The 24,289-nt window shown below is 42.8% G+C and overlaps 1 long non-coding RNA gene across 2 annotated transcripts in view; it reads left to right on the top strand.

Moving 5' to 3' along the window:
- The first annotated feature begins 1,068 nt into the window (after nucleotides 1-1,068).
- LOC145794975 (uncharacterized) overlaps nucleotides 1,069-24,289 on the top strand; it is a 120,817-nt gene continuing 97,596 nt past the window's right edge. The window contains exons 1-2 of one of the 2 annotated variants that reach the window (XR_014335008.1): nucleotides 1,069-1,458; nucleotides 2,548-2,626. This is a non-coding gene — a long non-coding RNA (uncharacterized LOC145794975). Of the gene's footprint in view, nucleotides 1,459-2,547; nucleotides 2,751-24,289 lie in introns of those variants that run through there. The other variant, XR_014335007.1, reaches the window with a different exon arrangement.

The raw sequence follows: 24,289 nt of genomic DNA, 5'->3' as shown, positions 1-24,289 counted from the left end.
AATTTAATTTTTCATCATATTGGAAAACTACTTTATTCTCTATCTGTATACAGTGATTTTTTCCAAACAGAAAACAGTCAAGTTAATCCATTTCCACTGGCCTAAAGAAAACAAAATCAAGAAAACTCGACTTCCCATTTTTATTTGTCGATCTTTGGCCAATTGTTAAGATCAATCTTCAACAACCATGTTATGAATGAATTTGAGTCTAACAAGATTATCACCAACCTTGAATACCAAGAAGAATTCAAATCTTACAGTCAAAAACTTCAATAACTGATTGCCTCTCCCAATTTCTACTTCTAAACATAATACTTAAAACTTTATCTTCTTTTTCCAAGATCCAAACACACCTTTAACAGTTTTAGAGAACATATAATAGCTTCCTGCTCTGAAGCAAAAGTGCCAAGAATCAAGGCATTTAAAGCATAATTTGGATAAGGAAAAATATGACGGGACAGAGAAATTTCAGAGGAAAAAAAAAATTTAAAACAATAAAAATTGTAGTATTTTACATGGGAGCTAATTCTAAGAGTCGAGTTTACAAGAAGGGATTCTATTTATGCTGTCAAAATCTAAGAAAATTACAGAGGTGTTACCCTTTGTACATTGTGTTCTGGCCTCGTTCAACAAAAAATTACCAATCTTTTCAGCCAGACTCTCTGTGTCTGCCGTATGTCTCTCCCTCACCTGTGAAGTTCATGATGGAAAAACAGTACATAAACCCTCCAGACAAAAATACAGGGAAGTATTGGCTCATTTTCCAGATTACAATAATTTTTAAACTTAATTCCAAAACTAGGGCATTTTTTAAAACTTATTTTCTAATAATCTACATGAAAGGGTGTTTAGTAACATCATTTTGATAAAAGCATTTTTAGGAAACGTTTTTAGTAACAACGTTTTGTTAGCTGTCACGCTTTCTCCATACTTCAACTTTTAATGGGCTTCTACTAACTTCAGAACAAAGAAATTTGAAATAGAAAGCATTGTTTAGTAAAACGCTTTCACGGAGTTTGGGAAGTAAGTTGAAAAAGACCCCAATTTTAAAATTAATTTAAAATAAGTGTAAAATGGTAAATGGGCTAGAAGTATCAACACTACTAGAAATCTGACTTTCTGCGTCTATCTTTTTGCGACCGTTTGTTTTGCGGTCGCAAAAAATCTCTTTTTAATTGCCCCAACCGTGTTCTTAAAAATAAAAAAATAAAAAACCCCCAAATCATTAAAAAACTTGACCCGTCCCCCTCTTTTCCCCTTATTTCCCAAATCTGAACTCTCTCTCTCTCAAAATATGTCTCTCGCTCGACTCTCTCGCTCAAATCTCACTGTCTCTCTCACTAGACTCTCACTTTGAAGAAGATTTGAAAATTTTGATCGATTGTTGATGAAGATTTGAAGATTTCAATCTGCTGTTGATGAAGATTTCGATCGATCCATAATCGAGATTCATAATCGGTAAGCCTAAACACTTCTCTTTGTCCCTCTCTGTAATGTTTGGCACATCTTCATCGATTCATCTTCATCGCTCGAATCTTACTCTTTGTAATGTTTGACGTATCTTCATCGATTAATTTGTAATGTGTAAATTGAAACATTAATCGATTCAACTGTCTGTCTCTCTCTGTAATCTTGCTCTCCTCTCTGCTCTTCGTACTCCCTCTCTCTCTCTATATATATATATATATCCATGTAATGTATCACCGATATGTGTTGTTCAATTACAACAGTGTGTAAATTACAACAGTATCACCTCCAGACGGAATGTTGCTAATATATTGCTTAGTGTTGGTACTATGAACGCCTATTTCTGAAATGTTTACCAGTTCTGAGCATTACTAAATAAAGACCTTTTTTTTAAAAAAAAAAAGGACTCCTAGACATGCTGTTGTTGATGAAGGTACCAGAAAACAAGGTGCTTCAAGGCTCTCCTTTGTTCATTTGACTTTGTTCACATGTTTGATAGTTTTATTTGATGGATTTAATCATACTTCTGTAGTCAAAGTGATCTTTAATGGAGTGTTCGAAAAGACCTTCATTTTATGAGAAAATTATGATCCATCATTTTCTGTACTGCTTGTTGATATTAGGCATATGAGCTTTTAAAGGAAGGTGTAGATCTTCAAGCTTTTTATAGATACTTTCAGTTTATGTTCTTCACATAATTATTAAGAGAAAGTAATTGTTTTATCTATGATAATTGTTGATGGTGCAATTGATTATTGAAAATGATCACTCTGTTATTGGGGTTTTACTTTTGGGTAAGAAAGTTGATGGAAAATTTGTGATGGAAAAAGGTCTTCACATCCTTTCTTTGACTCAGTTAACGGTCCTCCGCCGGACTTGTTGACAGTAATTTGGAAGCTCCTTACTGGAAACACTTCATCGCTTGAATTGTTCAAATTACTTCTCTCTGCAAAATTGTTGAATATGCTGTTCATTTCATGGCTGCTACATGTGCTTTGAATATCAATCAGACATGTTCTATTTAGGAAAGAAAAAATTCTAGATCTAATATTTTTTTAACTCTCGTTTCTGTCATTACAGGTCAAGCCCAAACCTAACTCAGCTAGCGTATAAGGACTTCTGAGAGACTTAATGTTGACAGTTATTTCATTGATTTAAGGTTAGACAACGACCTCAATGCCTTCATTTCAAACTAATCGATGCGTGTTTTCTCACTATCTATAACTGAGTTGTAGGATTTTAAATTAGTTTTAGCATGATTGGATTGATTGATTGTGATTAAATTAGTTTTGTGAGCAAGCATTGTTAGGATAGGCGTTCTCACTTAGAAGCGTGCTTATGAGATAAGCCATGGGGCACTAATGTTAGTTTTCAAGTCCAAGTTTGATGAAAACTTTCAAAGTTCATGGCTGCTCTAAGATTTCAAGATAAACTATGCTCCTTAGTGTTTTTTACCTAACATTTTTAAGAGAAAATTTTCAAATCCAAGCAGTTTAAAACTTATATTTCAAATCTATGTTCTATTTTACGAAGTCGTGTTTTCAAAATGCGACTGTAACTTCGAAATCTTGTTTGAAAACATAACTTGGGGGGTTTTGGGGATTGACATTGGCACAGCTAAAATTCGGTTCAGTAACTAAATAATTGTTGCAGAACTTAAAAAATGAATTTAAATATGACCTCCCCTGCAGTTCTCTCTGCAACTGTCGCCTACGATGCAAGAGCTCGTTCAGCACATATGTGGGCATGTGCCACGTTTTCAACATAAGTGAAATCGTACATGTTCTTGCCATTACCAATGAGAAACTGCTCATTTTAAATAAAAACAAAAAAAACGAATGTTAAATTCTTTTCTTTTCTTTCCTTTTTTTTCTTTGTAAGTTAGATATCTGTGCACACATAATTATGCACCTCTCCTTTGGAGGTGGTGCGACTACCAAACTACTGGCAAAATAAATGTTAGAATTCAAGAGTGTACAAAGGACAATACCAATAAAAATTGAAAAGTAAGATCACAAAAACATATGAAATACAAATGTTTTCAGTTAGTAATTGGTTTAGTGTTTTACAGAAAGAGAGAATGTATGCAGCACAAATACTCAATTTTTCATTCCCTACGCGAAAGAACAGGTACATTATGTCATTTATTAATTATATGGCTTCAAATGATTAAGAACCTAGCTATCCACCAACTTGATATTGAATGAAACACATGAATTTCTAGAACATTATAAAACCAATATGTAAGGCAGTCACAACATGAGAAATTAAATGGACAAAAAACTTGGTTACCTTCGATTTCCCTGCCCTCACAGCAGATACCAATGATGGAACAAGCAATTTATCACCAGGACAGAAAATGCTGCTAGGACATATGCAGCATGTTAGAAGCCCATTACTACCATTTGACTTGATGACCAGCGCCTCTCCTTCAGCTTTAGTGGCAGAATATGCATCATTGTGCTGGAACAGTTGCAGACACAAATATTTTTACTACAAATGAAATAAGTAAAGAAAACAAAAGAACAGGCAAAACAAAAAGGGAAAGTTAGTAGCCTGCAGAGGAACAGAACATTGCTTCTTGCTGTTCATAATTTCATCAATAGAGTATTATATATATATATATATATATAGCAATGCTAAAGTTATGTCCACGGGAAGAGTGGCAATTGTTTGTATCTATATGAATTATGATGTTTTTAAGTCCAGATTGTCACAGTTTCCTTTTACCTCTATTACATATAAAAAGGCAAAAGGTTCAGCTCTTACATTATTTAGTAATACTTGATGTCCTAACTCCGCTCTTCAAGCTGCACTGACATGTCTAATTATGTTCAGCATGTTACGACACCAAACAGGGCTATGACTAATGGATATCATGATTTGATGTATACCTTCTACTCCTCTTCTGTGGGATATACTTATGTATCTGCATTATAATCTGTGACTATATGACAGGCCTCTCTTTGCAAGTAGTTTACTAAGCATCATTCACATTCTGCTGGATCAAACTCAACAGGATGATATGCGAATTATGGGATGCCAGACACTTTTTGACTTTGTAACTAATCTGGTTGGTGCTATTGAGTATCTATACTTTGTTTTGTTATTCTTTATCCTTCAATTAGAGAAATTCAGCATAATTTTGAAATGTTTTGTCTTGTAGATTTTGCAGCCTACAGAAAACTTTGGACTTACGTATCTACTGTATTTTGCAGACAGATGGGACTTGCATTTTTAATGTAGAAGGATATATTCCAAAACTCTGTCGACTAGCTCAAGAAGTAGGGGAAGAGGAGGGAGCAACGAATCTTCGTGCAGCTGGGATGCAAGCCCTTTCTTCACTGGTATATGTTCAACTTCCAAAAAATAAAAATAAGGAAAAAAAAAAAAGTTTTATCTTTGGTTTAAACGTAAAACTGATACTAATATCATGTCATTTGGCAATTGGCTTCAATATTAACGTGTGGATCTAAGCAATGTCATCTAGTGAGAAAAATTCTCTGTTAGTGTTGCATGAATCCACCATCCGTCCATTGTTATTAGCAAAATTCTGTCATAGCTATTAGCTATGTTTCTCACTTTTTTTCTTTACAATTTGTGTTCCTCGAACCTTTTTACATACGCATATATTATTGAGCAAACTTAACTTTACCCCTTGTGGTTTAGTCCATGTGTGGTTTAACCCCCCCCCTCCCCCCCCCTCCTGCCAGGACAACTACTCATGGAGTAAAGCACAAGGGGCTAAAGTGAATTTTGCCTCCCAAAAAAATTACAAAAATGTTCGTGGTTTGCACAGTGAGGTTACTTATGTACAGGGATATTTTAGGCTTTTCACTAAAATTGTTGACAGGCCTGATGGTGCACTTTAATAGTTCACAAACAATGGGGGTTATATGCTTATTTTCCTATATTATTCTTAATCATTTTATCATCATTTTCATGTTAATCTATGTTTTGTTTCTGTGTAGGTTTGGTTTATGGGTCAAAACTCACATATTCCATCTAAGTTTGACAATGTAAGCAAATTTCAACTTGTTCAATTTTCCTTTTAAAAACAGCTTGTTCCTGTACATGTTATCACAATCTCAGTTTGACTTTTAGTTTGGTAGTTTATCTCATCAATATTGATCTTGTTGTCTGGCTTTCTGTTAATCTCTCTCTCTCTCTCTCTCTCTCTCTCTCTCTCTTTCTCTCTCTCTCTACTTATTATTTCTGGATTGGTCCTAGAGACATGAGCATATCGGTGTTAAAATTACCGTGTCATTGTTTTATAGTTCTGTATGCAAGTGATTTATGCAAATCTGATTTTCAGGAGTTGGATCACCTAATAATACATTTGTGCCTTCAGTCAGGCCTTTTATTTTGCTAGATTTTGGGGGTCACATGGTTGTATACTTCCTTAGTCAAAGGAGTTTTCATATATAGAGGATGATTCTGGATGAATTTTTTCTTTCGATGCACTCTTTTTTTTCTTCCCGTGTTTTTCTTATGGTCAATTTGTATAGCCTTCATGAAGTAGAAAAACTATAAATATTTAAGTCTGCATACTAAAAAAGACAAGTAGTAAGGATGGCCAAAGGAAAGGGTAAGGCAAAGTAGGAAGATTCAGAAGTTCAACAGGAAGATTTAGAATTTCAACCTGGATAGAAATCTAGAACTCAATCTCCATAAAGGAATAAGGTCATAAAAGAATATCGTCCTAAAGAAAGGTATGATCACATCCATGTTCAGAAGAAACCAGCAACATATACCTCAATCCTTCTTAAACAGCCTCCTGTATTGGAATTCCTAGCTAACTAGAAAGGCAAAGGGGGCAAGTCATGTCAGGACGTAGTACAACTAATCTATATAGGAATGTCCAGTGCATTACTGACTTTGCAATGCCAGTATTCCAGCCCTTCCATATGATGTTTCTTAGTAATTTAATTAACTGTATGACTTATCAAATGGTGGGCCTTATATTATATTTGGTGCTGGTATGATGAGATTAGGATGTTATTGTAATCACTAGGCATCTTCCAATAGCTGCCTTTTGTAGACCCTAGTGCTTCCCAGCTGCTTTCTCTAGACCTTGATAACTGGAGTTTTGGGCTCCTTTTTGATGTCTTGCCTAGAAAAATTACTAGGATTCTTCCCCTATAAAAACCATGTACTTTACCCCTAAGGTTTTTCTTTATGCATTTCAACATTTCGAAAGTGATTTTTTACGTTACGGGCATTTTATGTACTACTTCAAATATATATGTACCTGATGGAAGAATTTTGTGCACGGGTAATTTTAACTAATTTGATTATTCGGATTGCATCTTTGCAGGTGGTTGCAGGTATGACCGGTAAAAAACAAGGGTAGTATGGATATTAGAAGTAAGCAATGATTTGTCTTATCCTGCCTCCATTCCCCTTCCCCTCTTACTCTGATTAGAGATTGGAATAAGATTTTTTTATCATGTGAGAACAAAGAATTATTGTTGCTACTGGTTATTCACCTTTATTTTTGCTTTTGGATTTTAATGCTGTTAAAACATGTGGTTTCTCATGCTATCAATCGGAATTGGATGAGCTCCATAAGAAGCTTAGTTCTGCATGTTTGGTTGTCTTTACTTGATTGCATTTTTATGTCTTCTCACAATGATGTTCCCAGTCCTTTAAAGGCCTCGTGTTAGATCTTAAACCTTTAGTTCATCATTTGGGCTTTGAAATGCTTGTGCTTCATTGACACGCCTTTTATAAGTTCTATTAGTAGTAATTGGAAGTGTTTTGACAGATATTACCCCAACTGGAATATGATGAAAAAAAGTTTCACATATTAAAAGTAATTGTTTAATTGTGACATTTTTTGTTTTTATTTTGTTCAAGCTTTAATATTTGAAGAAAATAGGAAGAATATCTAAAGGTTAGCTGTGGGTTTGATTTGTCTAATTTGTTTGATAAACAGCTGGATAGGTAAAAGGGCTTTAATGTTTCACAATTTGTTTATTTATTTATTTATTTTTATTTTTATTTTTAATTTTTTGTGACGGTAACAAGATGGTCGCCAAAGATCATGTTAGTATTTTTCTTTGTTTTTTGCGACGGCAAAATAGGGGTCGCCATAAGTAGTTTAGGTGGTCGCAAATAATTTGCGACCGTTGCTTTGCCGTCGCAAAAAGTATTTGCCACCCCCATATTCGCGACCCCCATTTGCCGTCGCATGGGCCGTCGCAAAAAGTCTTTTGCGACTGTTTTTTATTATTTGCGACGATTTATAGCGGTCGCAAAAAGTATTTTTTTTAGTAGTGCAACCAAGTGACAATACCTGTTTGAATAGCTGAATTGCCTTATTGAAGTTAACATCCCAAAAGCCATCATTGCATCCAGAGTCACATTTCCACCATGTTAAAAGTAAGCTAAAGCACAGTCCGGGAAGGGCAAGATATATATATATATATATATATGTATATATAAAGGGACTTCCAATTCTAGGTATTCCAAATGAAAAAAAAAAAAAGACATCTTCCAAGACCTGGTTAAAAAAAATGCAATAGTGATTTCTCAATTGTGGCCCATTGAATGGAAGATCAGCCAAATGAGAACTGGACAGAAAAGCAAGAGCTATGACTCCGAGGGCAACTATTAGCAAAATAGTTCAGTGAATAACAGAGATATTAATTGGAAGTAAGGTCACCTTGCTAAAAAACCAAAGCCCTTGCTTGCTTGATGTATGTGCACAACTTCACTTATATAAGGCTCCGAACTAAAACAAGCTTCTTGCTGTTTCAGAAATTTGTCTTCAAGCATCCGACCAAGGTTTAGACCTGGACAAGGAAAACCAGGGAAAAATAAAAAAGAGTTATGTAGACGCGCCCGCGCGTGGGCCTCATGCTACAGTTCGGACTCTCGATTTGTGTCACGGTTCTTAATCTGAACCAAAGAGTCCAAATCTGGAAAATCGTTTTGAGAAACAGATTTTTGAAAAAGTAGTGCCAAACATGGACTGCTTTGCCAGATACAGAGTCGCCACCTAAATATTTTTTATGGGAGAATTTAGGAAACCCTGACTCGGTGCCGAAGGCCACATGTCCGTCATCACCGGAGTTGTCTCGGCTCGGGAGCTTGGGTACGATCGGGGAAGGTCAGCTATGAGCACCCCCTTTTGCCTGGTCCGAAGACCGGCCTCTACTAACCGTGATATCCGTTTTTGAAAACGTTATGTGTTCTTAAACCCATTATTAGCCTAGAATTACTATGTTATGCGCGCAGCAAACAAGTATAGACTAGGTTGCCTAATTTGGAAATAAGCATTGCATATCCGTTTGTTTTGGAAAATGTTTTGGATTTGCTACTCGCAAGTAGGCTAAAACACGGATTTCAATGAGTTCTTCCAACTCAAACAATCCAACCTTCACCCACAGGCGTCCAAGCAGTTTATAACACATAAGCATCTAGCCACATGTTAAGCATGCTGTCATGGCAACATTCACACTCATGCGATATGCTAAAGCGGAAATACTTACATCGTACTCCGTGCCAAAACAAAGAACTCGTTAGCAAACATGCATGATCCAAGTCCATGTTAAGTGCCTAATGCATCGCATACAAAGTGTTGCTAGAATAGGCTCGGCTATCCTAAACATGGCATGTGAGAATGCACAACTATCACATATTCAGTTTAGAATTTGAAATACAAATGCAGTTAGCGTAATGTACCGAGCCTAATGCATGCAATACAAATGCATGGATGCACACATGCATAGCATAAGGCATGCTAAATTAAACGTGCCCTAATCTACCATCGTAAGCAGGTAAATAAAAGGGAAGAAAGAAGTGAGGTTGGAAGACATACACACCACCCACACACACTTATTACAGATTTGCCCTCGCTCGGAGGGACCGAATAAATATTACAGATTAATTAACTACGCAAGCTAATTAATAATTACAAATTAATTAATTTAATTAACAAATTAAATTAACTAAGAAAAGCAGATAAACCGCCTCGGGAAACGCGCCGCCATGCGCAAGCTGCCTTTGTTTTCTTTCCTCTGCTCCTCTGGAGGCTGTCAAAACCTCAGGACTGCATCCCTGGATACTGGGGAGTGCCACCGGCTGAGTGGAATCACCACCAGCACTGGTGTGTAGCCATCGGCACAAAATGAAGCTGTCGGCAGAGAAATTGTTGCCGGCCGGCACCTTACACTGCCGGTCGGCAGAATGTTCCTGCAGAATCTGCAAATGACAGCAACAGAGGGCAAGGCAAAGCATAGCAGCACAATTCAAGGCACATATGCACCAATCATGTCCCTTATCATGATAATGACTCAAAGGGGCATGTGCCTCGATTCTCAGACCACCAATCACGTATTTCCATGCATGATGGCCCAAAAACCAAGTATGCAACTTTGATTTCAAATGCATGCAAACCAAATCAAACCAAAGTCCTAATCCCTATCACCAAATCAAGGGACAAGGCATGCATGCAAGATGCAATGCAACCTAAGCATACAAACTAAGGATGCAACATGGCATAGTAACAAGCTTATGCAAGCATACAAGCATACATATGGCAATGCAAATGGGTGCAAAGATGGACTTAAACATGAATTAGGCAACTCTAAATAGGCCTAAAACAGTAGCCATTAATGCCCAAAATGGATGCTAAGCACACATGCACACATACACATGTTAAGACCCAACACTTAGGCACAAAGCAAGCAACATTCAAGCACACTTGAAAGAGGCATTCATGGACTAAAAGCATGCAACATAAGCTCTGAAATCATGCTAATACATGGTGCCAAACCAAGCAACAAATCAAGCCAAGTATGCAACAAATAGCCCAAGTGTTGAAAGCAAACCAATGGGGCATTGAACTACACTTAGTAAGACCAAACATGGCATGAGCGTATCAACCAAAAACAAAGTTTTGGGGCATCAATACAAGGCCTAAGGACCACTTAGATGGCATCTAAATGACCCAAAAACAAAGGCATGCATAAACACCAAAACATGGAGCATGCAACACATGCTTACAAAGCATCGAAGAGGCATGCAAGGCAATCAAGCAAGCATGAAAATGGGACTGAAATAGCATGTAGGGTGGTCCCAAATCACCAAAACAATGCAAAGGTGCCATGCTATACATGCACATGCTCAAGGCCAACAAGCCTAAATACAAAGGAGCTATATCAAACATGCCAAAATCAACCCAAAAACTTATGGACAGACCTAAAACATGTCAAGATAAGCACATAATCTTCACAAGACCAAGCCTAAAACATGCTCCAACAAAGGCTAACAACCTACGACATGCTAAGGCATAAACAAGGCATTACAAGGCAACTATGCTAAGCATGCATGGAGTACCAAAACCAATTTAAAATCATGTTATATTATGGATATATAAGCATGAAAAACAGCCTAAACATGCTCAACACACACTCAAGCATAATGCTCTCTCAAGAGGCCAAAACATGCTCTTTTCAAGGACAACAAGGAGAGGGGGTGGCCCTCTCCTTCTTGGGACTTCAAGGCATCATCTTCACCACTGAAATCCCTCAAGATTTCAGTGGTGAAGAGACCCCAACACCAAAATCCCGGAGCTAGCACAAAATGGCCTAAAATGAGGCCTTTCAAGGCCTAAGGGTGGTCAACTACCCTCAAACAACAAAACACTCTTAATAAACAATAAAGAGGGCCTAAAAATAGAACTTTTTTATGTTATACAATAAGCACAAAAACAGCTCTAAGACAAGTAGAAAATCAATGCAAAAATGGGGAAAAATAAGACTAGGTTCTCACCCTTGTAGACCTCTTCACAAATGGTGCTCCAATGGCCTCCTTTAGCTTGGATCCAATGCCAAAACTTCAAAACCAGTCCCTTAGAACCTCAAGAGCCAAAGGAAGGTGAAACACTAGGTGTTTGTGTGCAATAGTATGAACTAAACACTATTTTACACACACAAGAGGGAAAAAAGAGAGAGATAGGATGTGTATCTAATCCTAACCCTAAAACCAGAGCTTGGTCTGTATTTTTCTCTCCCTCTAATGTCTAAAATCTCTAACCTTTTTTAACAAGAGAGAGCCTCTCTCTATATATGCAACCAAACTTGCAAAACCTACAAGTTAAGCCAAACTAGAGGGCCATCCCTCCATACACGTGTATGGAGGGAAAGTTACTGCAATACAGCTGCCTAAAAATATCTCAAAAAGCAACTGCACAGTAACCGGCCAGCCAAAAATGCCATCTTGGCCAAAAAAAGTGCCAGCCAGCAATAAAAATTGCCGGTGGCAGCAAACACCAGCCGGTGGCCTCTAGCCACTGCCGGTGGTGGGTGGGGATGGTCTACAAGCCCTACCCTGCCCTTCCAAGGCAAAACACAAGTGTTTGGTGCAAAACCAGACACTAAGCGGTCGAGTTCGGAGATCCTGAGGCAAGGCACGCGAGCCGAGGCCTCCGGGAACTCCAAACGAACACAAACATGGATGATCACCGAGTGTTCAAACGGTGACGTCCAAGTCTTGAGGACGGTCAAAAATGGGGTGTCTACAGTTGCCCCTCTTTGACAGAACTCGAAAGTCATAACAATGACAGGAGTGAATGTCAAAGCCCAGAGACGACCCATTTTTGACAAGGCCGAAGACTTAGACAAACATGCAAGACAAACAAGATATGCGCCCGAAGGCGGGGGCAAAATGCAAGACAATGCCCAGAGCAGACATAACTTATGATCATGCAAATAAAGCTGTAATGAAGCAAACATGCGACAGTTTTAAGCTAGCATACCAAACTACACTACAATGCAGAAAGGATGTAAGAGAATTATGGAATTCTCAATACGTCTCACTCGGAGATACAATACCTGTGCGGCTCGTCTGGTTACACCAGCCTCAAATGAACCGTACATACAATATCGTGCCTGAAAAGAAAACAAACTTAACAGGTACAATATTGTTAGCAACATGCATGATAATGCAAAATGGATGCAAACGATATGCAATATATACAAAACAATGTATAAATAATACAAATGAAGATGCAATGTAATTGAAACAATGCAAGCTACATGCAAAGCATTTGAATCGTGATCCAATCACGAGCGGTTCGAAACCACACCTATGTCAAATAGATTGATGGAGATAACAAGTCTGTCTACCATAGAACGGTCAACTGAACTATGAGCATTGTAGACAGACGCAAGAACAAGTATTGGGTGGAATTGACATAAGTAGGGAAACGACCCGCTGGAGAAAGGACTACGATCCTAATGTCGGATGCAAAAATTACACTACAATGTAATACATATGGATATGCTAGGAAGATGGCGATGGATATGGCACGCAGGCCAAACCAAATCTTGCCTAGGAAAGGTATGTACGCATACAGGTCATGTGTAACACAGAAAAGGTGCCGCAACCCTCAACCAACATATCAGCGTGGAATTGGCGCGATACACATGCAGAACTGTGTTTTAACATGAAGAGTAAGGGCACATACCAGACCAAGCTCAACCTGGAAAGGCGCAAGCCATAGATGGAAGGTGATGCAATGAATGCATGCAGGCTACAATGCAATATGTACAAATATGCAATGGAGTGGATATGGATACAATGGATATGGCACGCAAGCTAAACCAAATTTTGCCTAGGAAAGGCATGTACACATACAAGCCATGTGTAACACAGAAAAGGTGCCGCAACCCTCAACCAACATATCAGCGTGGAATCGGCGCGATACACATGCAGAACTGTGTTTTAACATGAAAAGTAAGGGCACATACCAGACCAAGCTCAACCTGGAAAGGCGCAAGCCATAGGCGGACGGTGATGCAATGAATGCATGCAAACTACAATGCAATATGTACAAATATGCAATGGAACGGATATTTACAAATATGCATGACAATGCAATGCGACTACTGGGAAAAATGCAATGGATGCATGCAAGCTACAATGGAAATGCATGACAATGCATTATGATTGATTGTTTTTTTGAGATGCACATGATGCAAGTAATGCATGTTGCATGGAATGCGCGACAATACGCGGCTTAAGATATGTACAAAGCAATAGTGTGCACACCAATGCATTAAAGGTCTTGCACCTTCCAAGGATTTAAGGTCTCCTAGACCGTACGTGTTTAAGGTCTCGCCAGACCAAGCGTGTTTAAGGTCTCGCCAGACCGAGCGTGTTTAAGGTCTCGCCAGACCGGGCGTGTTTAAGGTCTCGCCAGACCAAGCGTGTTTAAGGTCTCGCCAGACCGAGCGTGTTTAAGGTCTCGCCAGACCAGGCGCAAAATGTAAGTGTGACACACATGCCACACGGAATGCAAAATGAAACAAATGAGACACGTGTGCCTCATAAGATGCAAAAATGATATGCGAGAAGATTTTGACAATTGGACTTATACGCTACGCGAAGCTGGTTTTGAAAGTTGGACTTATACGCTACGCGAAGCCGGTTTTGAAAGTTGGACTTATACGCTACGCGAAATCGGTTTTGAAAGTTGGACTTATACGCTACGCGAAGTCGGTTTTGAAAGTTGGACTTATACGCTACGCGAAGCCGGTTTTGAAAGTTGGACTTATATGCTACGCGAAGCCGGTTTTGAAAGTTGGACTTATGCGCTACGGGAAGCCGGTTTTGAAAGTTGGACTTATACGCTACGCGAAGCCGGTTTTGAAAGTTGGACTTATACGCTACGCGAAGCCGATTTTGAAAGTCGGACTTATACGCTATGCGAAGCCGGTTTTGAAAGTTGGACTTATACGCTACGCGAAGCCGGTTTTGTGTTCAAAACAATGCAATGTACTAACAAGTACAAGCGAGATGCGCAAGATAGCGCGAATGGATGCATGCAAGATGCAATTGAGGTGCACAAAACAGTGCGATGCGCAAAACAGCGCGAGTGAAATACAATGCACAAAACAGTGTGATGCGCAAAACAGCGCGATTGAAATACAATGCACAAAACAGTGCGATGATTTGAAATGCACAAAACAGTGCGATTGTTTGAAATGCACAAAACAGTGCGACGGTTTGAAATGCACAAAACAGTGCGATAGTTTGAAATGCACAAAACAGTGCGACGGTTTGAAATGCACAAAACAGTGCGACGATTTGAAATGCACAAAACAGTGCGACGGTTTGAAATGCACAAAACAGTGCGCCGTTTTGAAATGCGATATACATGGGGCAGCTTTCGGACCTTGCAAAAGCCAAAAGGATACGAAAAGGATACACCTTGCATGGGTTGAAGTGCTACGCACGGCAGATGCAGTCCGAAGTCAGAACGGAGGCCGGTTGAGCGTCGGGAATGCACTTTCTTGCACTTTCTTGAGCTATGAAGACCAAAGACTTCTCACATGGCCTAAACAAGGCTGTGGGAACATCACCGGCCGGGAGGGGAGGCCACCGGCTGGCCGCCGGCATCAAAGTAAGTCCATCGGCACAAAAAAGTGCCGGCCGGCACAAAACATTGCCGACCGGCAAACAGTTGCTGGTTCGGGGCAGTTTCGACTTTTCACCTTGGGTGTTTTAAAATAGGGTTTTAAACCCTATTTTCTCATTCCTCCTCCGCCGAAATCTCTTGCTCTCTCTCTCTAGAGCGTTTCTCTCTCCCTTTTTGCCCGTTTCTTCGCGTTCTACGCCCGTTTCGTCGTCGGATTCGCGACTTCCTTCGCGTTTCGGACATTTTCAGCCGATCACATTTTTGTTTCGGTGCCTCGTTTGGCGTTCTCGCCTTTTCGGGGTTTGTCCCCCCCACTTTCCTCTTCATTCCTGTGCCTTTTCACATTCCGGCCTTCCCGGCCATTTCCAACCCTCTTGGGAGTTGACTTTTCAGTTGACTCTTCGCATTCCGGCCCAGTTTTCCTTTTCCGGCCATTTTCTCATCATTTCTGATATGGCGGACGATATTCCACGTGGCGGGACTCCCCCGGACCATGAGATGGATTCCGGGGTCGAGCTCCTACCACTGAGCGAGCGCCCGTTCGACCCGGCGACCTACCAGCCGGCGATCCATGTTCTGCCCCCCGACGGCCTGCGTCAGTTCCGGAGCTTCGAGAGGCATGTAGCTCCTGAGCTACTACTGCGTGAGCCTACCTCCCACCTTTCATTCGGCACTTCCGAGGTAACCCTTTTTCTTCTGCTTTACTTTCCGCAATGTAGGATACAAAACTGTCATAGTTAGTTGCATTCTTTAACTGCTGAAAACTGATATGCTGTAGACTGTAGTTGACTGTAAACATGCATACAACTGACATCTGCTCGAGACTGACACATGCACACACACTGCACTAGCCCCGAATCACTCAAACACACTGCACTCACTGTATTTCACTGCATACACACTGGCACCCAGTATTCGTCTGAATCTGTCAAACCTGTACGCATGCTATATCTGCTTTGAAACACCCAAACACGCTGACACATCACACGTATTATTTCACCGTAAGCACACCGGCACCCGGTATTTGCCTGAATCTGACAAACTTGCATACATGCTATATCTGTTCTTTCAAAACTGCATTTTGAATGTTGTCTTGCAATTGTTATTTTCTGTTTACAGGAGGGTTCCCATACCATTCGCGGGTATGGGAATACTGGTGCTCGGGAGTGGTATGATGAGCTTCCTAGCGCGGTCCAACGTATCATGGATCGAGCGGGTTTCGGCGCCTTCTGCCGAGGACTCTCTAGGCTCTCCACTTGCAGACCTCTCCTTGCTGCTCTGGCGGAGAGATGGTGGGACACCACCGATTCTTTTCATTTCTCTGCTGCAGGGGATATGACGATGACCCCTCATGATTTCTCGATGCTCACAGGCATCGGGGTGGGGGGTGATCCGATCCCATTTGACATCGCGATGGATGAGTGGACCGCAGCTCAGGTCCATCTACTGGGGGAGGCGCCACCCCTAGCTCGCCCAGGTTTCGTTCGATACTCCTGGTTCGAGGTCCAGTTTCGAGTCCAGCCCGTGTTGGAGGAGGAGGCGGAGATGGCCCCAGAGGACGTGGAGAGGTATGCTCGCGGCTTCCTCATGTTCCTGTTCGGGACTACCATTTTCGCCGATCGGGCGAACACCGTGCCTCTCTGTCTTCTCAGCGCACTGGTGGACGTTCGGGACATTCTTCACTATGACTGGGGCGGCGCTGCTCTGGCCACCCTTTATGGATATATGAGCTCGGCTTCGCGCGGCAGCGGCCAGCTACTCGGGGGCTACTGGCGGGCTTGGGAGGTACATTTCTTCTCCGCTTTTTTCATTTCTGTCTCGTACTTTCTGTACTCTGTACACTGCACACACTGTAGTCTGTTTTACACTTGCTGTATACTGTACACACGGCACACACACATTCTGCTTTACACTGACTGTACACTGCTCACACTGTACACTGCACACAATACACTGCACAACACACGGCTCTGCCTTTTCTGCTTTATTCTGCATTCTGCTTCAACTGATGGTCATACTGACATCTGTTTTGCAGTTGTGGGTTTACGCCTACTTTCCTAGGCTTGCCCCCGTGCCAGTTGTGGAGACTCCCCTGGCCGTCCCCTTTTCGAGTCGCTTCGACGGGAGATGCACCCGGCGACCACGGGAGACATTCGGCTTCTTCTGCTGATACTTCGATACCATTACCCCTGCCGAGGTATGTTTTACTTACAGTTCATTTAAGCTTCGCTTTTCCACTGTATATTTTCAAAACAGTAGATAACAAACTGTCTGTCATTTTCAGATCACTTGGCGGCCATGGGCTCCTATGCCGGCGGCGATGCGGGGTCGATTCCTGGTGCGGAGGAGACCTCGCGTTTCCGGATTTTGCTTGAGGGCCCGGTCTGTCGGGCTTGGTACCTGGGGGAGCGTTTTCTACGCCAGACCCTTGGGTTACCTGAGCAGATAGTCCCGATTCCCTCTCCTGCAGATATGAGGGAGACCGAGGGGCTCACCACTGAGCAGCTGGATGATTACTCCATCGGCTGGGAGGAGGCCCGCTTCCGGGGCACCGGTGACTACCGGGAGTATGTGCAGACATATCTGATGCGCCCCCTGCACGGCCGTCGAGCAGAGGGGGCCAAGTCTGTGGCATCGGCGGCTGGGGCCGGAGCGGGGGTTGGAGTAGGGGCTGCGAGGAGGGCCCGAGTCCGTGGTAGGGGCGGAGTGCAGGGAGGACGGGGAGCTGGCTGGCCTGCCCTGCCCGCTGGCCTGACTTTCCAGGGGCAGGGTGGGTCGACCTATCAGATCCCCTTCGCCCCTCCACCGGCTGGTCACGAGTTCATCGATGTCCCCGACTTACCTCCGGTATGTATTACTGCATTTTTGTATAGTCATTTCATTTTCAGTCTATTTGATATTCCACAGAATATTGATGCATCTGATACTTTTGCAGGCTTCTTCTGGGTACACCCGTTAGTCGTTGGCGATGAATGCCTCGATGATGGGGATGCTTCAGCGGACTTTTGATCTTCTAGCCCTCTACAGCATACCGGTATGTCCTTCTGACACTGGCCTCAAACCATTCATATACTGCTTCACATAATCTGATGCACGGCATGACACCTGATCCACTGATCTCACAGTATCTGACACACTGCATACACTGCATTCTGCACCATACTCTGTACTGATAAACTGCTCACGGCATTCTCACACTGTACTCACACACTGCATTCTGCACTGATAGACTGCTCACGGCATTCATACACTATACTCGGCATTGCATTCTGCACTGATAAACTGTCTACAGTATACTGATGCATTTCCCTTTTGTGTGCTTTTTCAGCCTCCTTTCCAGATTCCCATGGCAGGAGGTGCTCCAGCCGGACCTTCTGTCCCTGCTTGGGGGAGAGATGAGGGGGGCAGGATATTTCCCCGTACCAGGGGAGGGCGTACTCATGTCGGGAGTAGCTCGCGAGCTCCAGTCCCGGACGATGATGATGACGAGGAGTCAGAGGCGGAGGCAGAGGCGGAGTCCGAGTCATCGGAGGAGGAGACCGGAGACGGTTCTAGCTCGGGCTCTGACGACGATGCTAATGATGCTCCTGGACCCTCGTCCAGGAAGAGGACCAGGACCGACTGACAGCCCTTGGAGTGCTCGACAGAGATGCGGATTTTTGTCATTTTTCTTTTTTTCTTGTACATTTCTTTTTGTTGGTAGATAGATTACCTTGTACTGCCGCAGGCAGATTTTTGTTTCCAAAACTTGTACATTTGAAAAGATAATGAAATGAAACGGATTTTTTATCTGAAAAAGTGTTTACACTTACACATCTCATGCATTGCATTGCATCTCATCATGTTACACCTCAATGTAAATGAAATTGATTGGTTATCAGAAAATTGAACACTCGCACTGTAATAACCAGATAACTTAAATAGCCAACAGCAAAATAACCCAAGCAACCCACTGCCTGATTCTTGGACACACAGCCCTTGCTCTGTTGGGGGATTAATCTGCATACAGCCCATAACACAGCATTCGATTCATTCTACACACGGCAAACTTCTGAACAAACGGCCCAATCTGACAGGACGGACCTCAAAGATGGAACCGGTTGGAGTCGAAACACGCTCAAATGTAGAGAATGGCACAGCATTCTTGAGCATAAATGATTTTTGAAATCGAATGAGGGTTTTTCAAATCGAGATATCGAGCCTACAACTGAACACAGCGGGGCGGACTCAAATATAGGTACACGACCTAACACAACGAGACACGCTCGAAAAAGACCTAAAACAAGGGTTGAGGTAAACAAAACCAAAGACACGACATACAGACGCGTTAGCGAAGATGGGGGACCTCGGACCACGAGGAGCCAGTTTCTCTAGGCATTGTTTCCCACCCTTTCTGATTGGTGATTCTCACATCACTCGGCTCTCGAGCTCGAATTTTTTTCTCAAAACCCTTTTCCTCACTTTTCTCTCAACTTACACCTCTCTATTCTTCATTCTCTCATTTTTCATCCCTCCCCGGGGTGATTGATGGATAAATAGAACGGTGTGGGTTCATGCTCAATACCGTTAGCTCACGGCCATTTCTTCTGGCGGGCAGAGTGCTCTTCTGGAAAGTACGTCGATGACGGGGGAAAGACAGAACGCCTGGCTCAACTGTGCCCCTAGTTCATCATTTTAACCATTCTTTGTTTTTGCTTTCTACTAAAACAATTTTGATCAAAATGAGAGTCGGATTAACGTACTTGTTCGATTTTTTGATTTGAAAAGCATGCAAGTCAGGCAGCAAGCACTGAAAATTTTCCTTTTTTGGGTCCAAGACAAAGGTCCAGTTTTGGAAAGTGGAACAATTTTCGAGAAAATAGTCAACCTCAGTAAAAAAATTTCAAAAACTATTTTTCAAACAGTCGATGCTTAACAAGCGCGGAACTTACTCTTTGAGATGCGCAACCTCGGATCGGAGGCAATGGAAAATTGCCCCTGGTTTGAAGGGGGGTGGGAGGCAACGGAAAGTTGCCTCTAGTTTGAATGGCGGCTCACGGCGGCTCGTGGCAACGGAAAGTTGCCCCTTGTTTGGGATGGTGCCGCAGCAATTCGCAGACAGTCTTCATTGGCAGTGGTCGAACTCTCGGACACAGAGATGACGAAGACAGTCACAACACATATATGGACACAATCACCTTGAAGGGTGTTGGCCACTGGACTTTGGGGATGAAATTGAAACCATTGCATGGACTGAGACGCTATGAAAGCGTTGGGGGCTGGACTTCATGATGAAGTTGCCTACGTATCCCAAACATGGGAATCAAACCTCACGTAGTTCCGGTTAAGGTACACTCGGGTATTTTAACCTTCACTTTGTTTGGCTCTTACTTTTGCCAAGGCGCCCAATGCGGGTTTTCGACCTTGCGAGCTTCTTTTCATTTTCTATTTCTTTTCCATTCTTTTTTTTGTTTTTTTTTTTGTATTTTTTGCTTTTCTGTATTTTTCTCTTGCTCTAACTTTTGCCTGGGTCGCCCTTCTGGGTTTTCGACCCAGCGAGCCTCTCAAAGGGTAAAAAGTGTAGCAAGTCCATGTCAAATGTTTTTTTGAATTGAAGCCTCTCTGTGTCCAGGAGAACGGCTGTTGCACTGATTTGCAAAAGAATCCATCACGGTTGCTCCACGAGCTTCTTCCGGCGAGATCCACTCCTTCTGATTTGGCTTTTGGTGCCTCTTGCTCGAGGGCTGCTTCAAAACTGGCCACACGGGCCTTTCATGGCGTTTGTCCGTTGAACTTTCTGAATGTTCAGAACGGGTTCAAAGTCGGAAAACAAACGGGTTGAATCTTGAGGCTGAGAGCGATCCTAGGCTGCGCGACCTCAAGAGGGATTCCACACAAGTCTTCACAGGGCCGCGTAAAACATTTGCTTTTGAAAGTTTTTAAGAAAGCGACAAATCGCTCGCGCCGAAGATAGTGTGGAACCAATCTGGATCAGGCCAGGATCCTTCTCAGTACTCACGCCGACAAGCATGATTTCATTCATAGAAGGCTTAGCACGCCTTTCTTTCTCTCAAAACGATCAAAATTTTGCAAAACCCGAGGAATTCCTTCCTCTTCGTTTTTATCACCGCAGTGGTCAAAAAAAGTTTGTTTTTTGGAAAACTTAGGTTAATGCAATGAGTTTGGCACGCAGGGGAGCAGGCAAGATGTACTGTCAGCCCAATCAAATTCTCTGGCCCTTATGCTGAAAGAAAGCATAAAGTTGGGATAGCAACAGCTGTTCCGTTCGGATTGATTGGGTGTAACTGGCTCCTCGGCAAAAACAGACTCAAAACAAAAACAAATAATTACAAAACAAAATGGTGTTCGGGACAACAACCCCAGAATCACCTGGTATTATATACAACGGGGACTGACTCGATACAACCAGACAGACCCTTAAGCAAAAAAGACTGACTCAAGACAAAGAGACAGACTCAAAACAAAAGACTGACTCGATATCCAAGCCAGGATTTACAAAACTCGGTTTCACCGATGCTCAAAAATGCGCGCCAGACGCTTCATCCAAAATACACCAAATGTTGCCCGCAGGCGGTCCACTTCACATACTCGCAGTATCTGAGCCCTCGAAATCCAACAACTGAGTGGTGACGGGCTTGCCTGAGGTGGGTGGTAGGATAACCTTGTTATCAATCAAATCCTGCACTTCATGACGAAGGCGGGAACATCCATCGGTACTGTGACCGGACTGTTGGTGGTACGCGCAGTACAAGGTAGCATCATGAGTGGCGGGGAGATTCTTCGGGAGTGGCCGGGGCTCCAAAGGCTTAAGATGCCCATTCTTCGCCAATATTAGCAATGCCCTAGACAAAGGCATGTGGAGGTCGTGAAAGACCCTGCGCCCTCGGGGCAGGTACTTTGAAGTTTGGAGATTCTTGCCAGATGCGCTGGCGAAGGGGTCGGCTGGCGCTGCCTTGGCTTTTTGAACCTTTCCCGGTGCAGGGTTGGGAACTACAGGCATTGTCTGGGCATGACGGGGCCCATCCCGGTTTTCTACCTGGCTTGAACTGCCTTTGATTGGAGCGGGGAAAGCATCATCCACAGCTTTGATCATGATCGCGGATGTTTGTTGCTTGTTCATCCCTCTGGCTTTCAGAGCCTCGACTGCCCACAGCAGTTGTTCAATAGGGTCGGCATCCACCTTTGCCTTGTCTTTTCCTCTGGCCTCAGCCTGATCAAGGGTCGGGGTCGATGCTGGCATGTCGCGGCTGTAGCTGGAAGCCACCTCCGGCTGGCTGAGCTCTATCACAATCCGCCCCAGTAGCGGGGGCTCCTGTGGTACGAAATTCCCGGCATACGACGCCGCTGGCGGTGAAGCCGACATTCCATAGGCTAGATCGGCCACGGACCTCTGGAGGTCCCCTATCATCCCCATCAATTCGAAGGTGGTGGGCTCACGAGCCTGATATAACTGGGGAGCCCAGACCGGGTGCACAACGGGCGACCTGGGCGGGTATGACATACTGATGCTGGCCTCACTCTGCGGAGCGGTCCCCTGCTCCAATGCAGCCGTCATAACCACAACTTCTTCTGTATTTTGTGCCGCCATAAATCCTGCCTCAGCAAGGGGAGACACTGGCTATTCTGTATCAACTCTGCCACTCTCTGAACTGAAAGGAAAAACAGGCAGCATTTCAGTCCAAACTGATCAAACACGGGCGTAGCCAAACAACTGTACCCTACTACTGATCACTGTTCCCAGATTTCTGTTCCCAAAATACTGAATCTGATACCCGCGGATAACTGATTCCTGATAACTGATTCTCAACAATACTGATTCTGGTGCCCTCGGGCCTGATACTCAAACTCGCAAACTGGTATATGCGTTCCTGTAGAGATACACTCTAAAAGCACATAGCAAGTAAGTGAGAGCCAAAGCACCCCTATGTTGGGGTAAGGTTTCCCTGTCCTATTTTGTCAGGAGCTAGGGTTTCACTACGCACACAGCGGTTTTCAAACAACCTAACATCGGGTAAGCAACCTGTCCTAACTTGGAATGGTCACTATGGATCCGAATATGCACTAGGTCGAATGGTCAAAAAAGGTGCCCCGGTAAACCGGGGTTTGTGTTCCCATACTGTCAGAGCCTATAGCCGGTCAGCCTTATGGGCATGCCTTGACAAGACAAGCCTCCGGCAAACCGTTCAGGAATGGCAGATGGCAAACACTGTGTTCCTAGGCGCACCAATGCACATGCAATGCAAAGAAACACATAAGTGAAATCAAAACAGGATATCATGAGTTCGAGTCAAGCTCTCTAAACTCCCCAGCAGAGTAACCAGAAACTGTAGACGCGCCCGCGCGTGGGCCTCATGCTACAGTTCGGACTCTCGATTTGTGTCACGGTTCTTAATCTGAACCAAAGAGTCCAAATCTGGCAAATCGTTTTGAGAAACAGATTTTTGAAAAAGTAGTGCCAAACATGGACTGCTTTGCCAGATACAGAGTCGCCACCTAAATATTTTTTATGGGAGAATTTAGGAAACCCTGACTCGGTGCCGAAGGCCACATGTCCGTCATCACCGGAGTTGTCTCGGCTCGGGAGCTTGGGTACGATCGGGGAAGGTCAGCTATGAGCACCCCCTTTCGCCCGGTCCGAAGACCGGCCTCTACTAACCGTGATATCCGTTTTTGAAAACGTTATGTGTTCTTAAACCCATTATTAGCCTAGAATTACTATGTTATGCGCGCAGCAAACAAGTATAGACTAGGTTGCCTAATTTGGAAATAAGCATTGCATATCCGTTTGTTTTGGAAAATGTTTTGGATTTGCTACTCGCAAGTAGGCTAAAACACGGATTTCAATGAGTTCTTCCAACTCAAAAAATCCAACCTTCACCCACAGGCGTCCAAGCAGTTTATAACACATAAGCATCTAGCCACATGTTAAGCATGCTGTCATGGCAACATTCACACTCATGCGATATGCTAAAGCGGAAATACTTACATCGTACTTCGTGCCAAAACAAAGAACTCGTTAGCAAACATGCATGATCCAAGTCCATGTTAAGTGCCTAATGCATCGCATACAAAGTGTTGCTAGAATAGGCTCGGCTATCCTAAACATGGCATGTGAGAATGCACAACTATCACATATTCAGTTTAGAATTTGAAATACAAATGCAGTTAGCGTAATGTACCGAGCTTAATGCATGCAATACAAACGCATGGATGCACACATGCATAGCATAAGGCATGCTAAATTAAACGTGCCCTAATCTACCATCGTAAGCAAGTAAATAAAAGGGAAGAAAGAAGCGAGGTTGGAAAACATACACACCACCCACACACACTTATTACAGATTTGCCCTCGCTCGGAGGGACCGAATAAATATTACAGATTAATTAACTACG

The sequence above is a fragment of the Camellia sinensis genome, chromosome 7, assembly GCF_055761805.1.
Source record: "Camellia sinensis isolate YWXY chromosome 7, ASM5576180v1, whole genome shotgun sequence".
Taxonomy (NCBI): Eukaryota; Viridiplantae; Streptophyta; class Magnoliopsida; order Ericales; family Theaceae; genus Camellia; species Camellia sinensis.
Note: the sequence above shows the minus strand (reverse complement) of the source record. Positions and strands in the feature narration are given on the sequence as shown.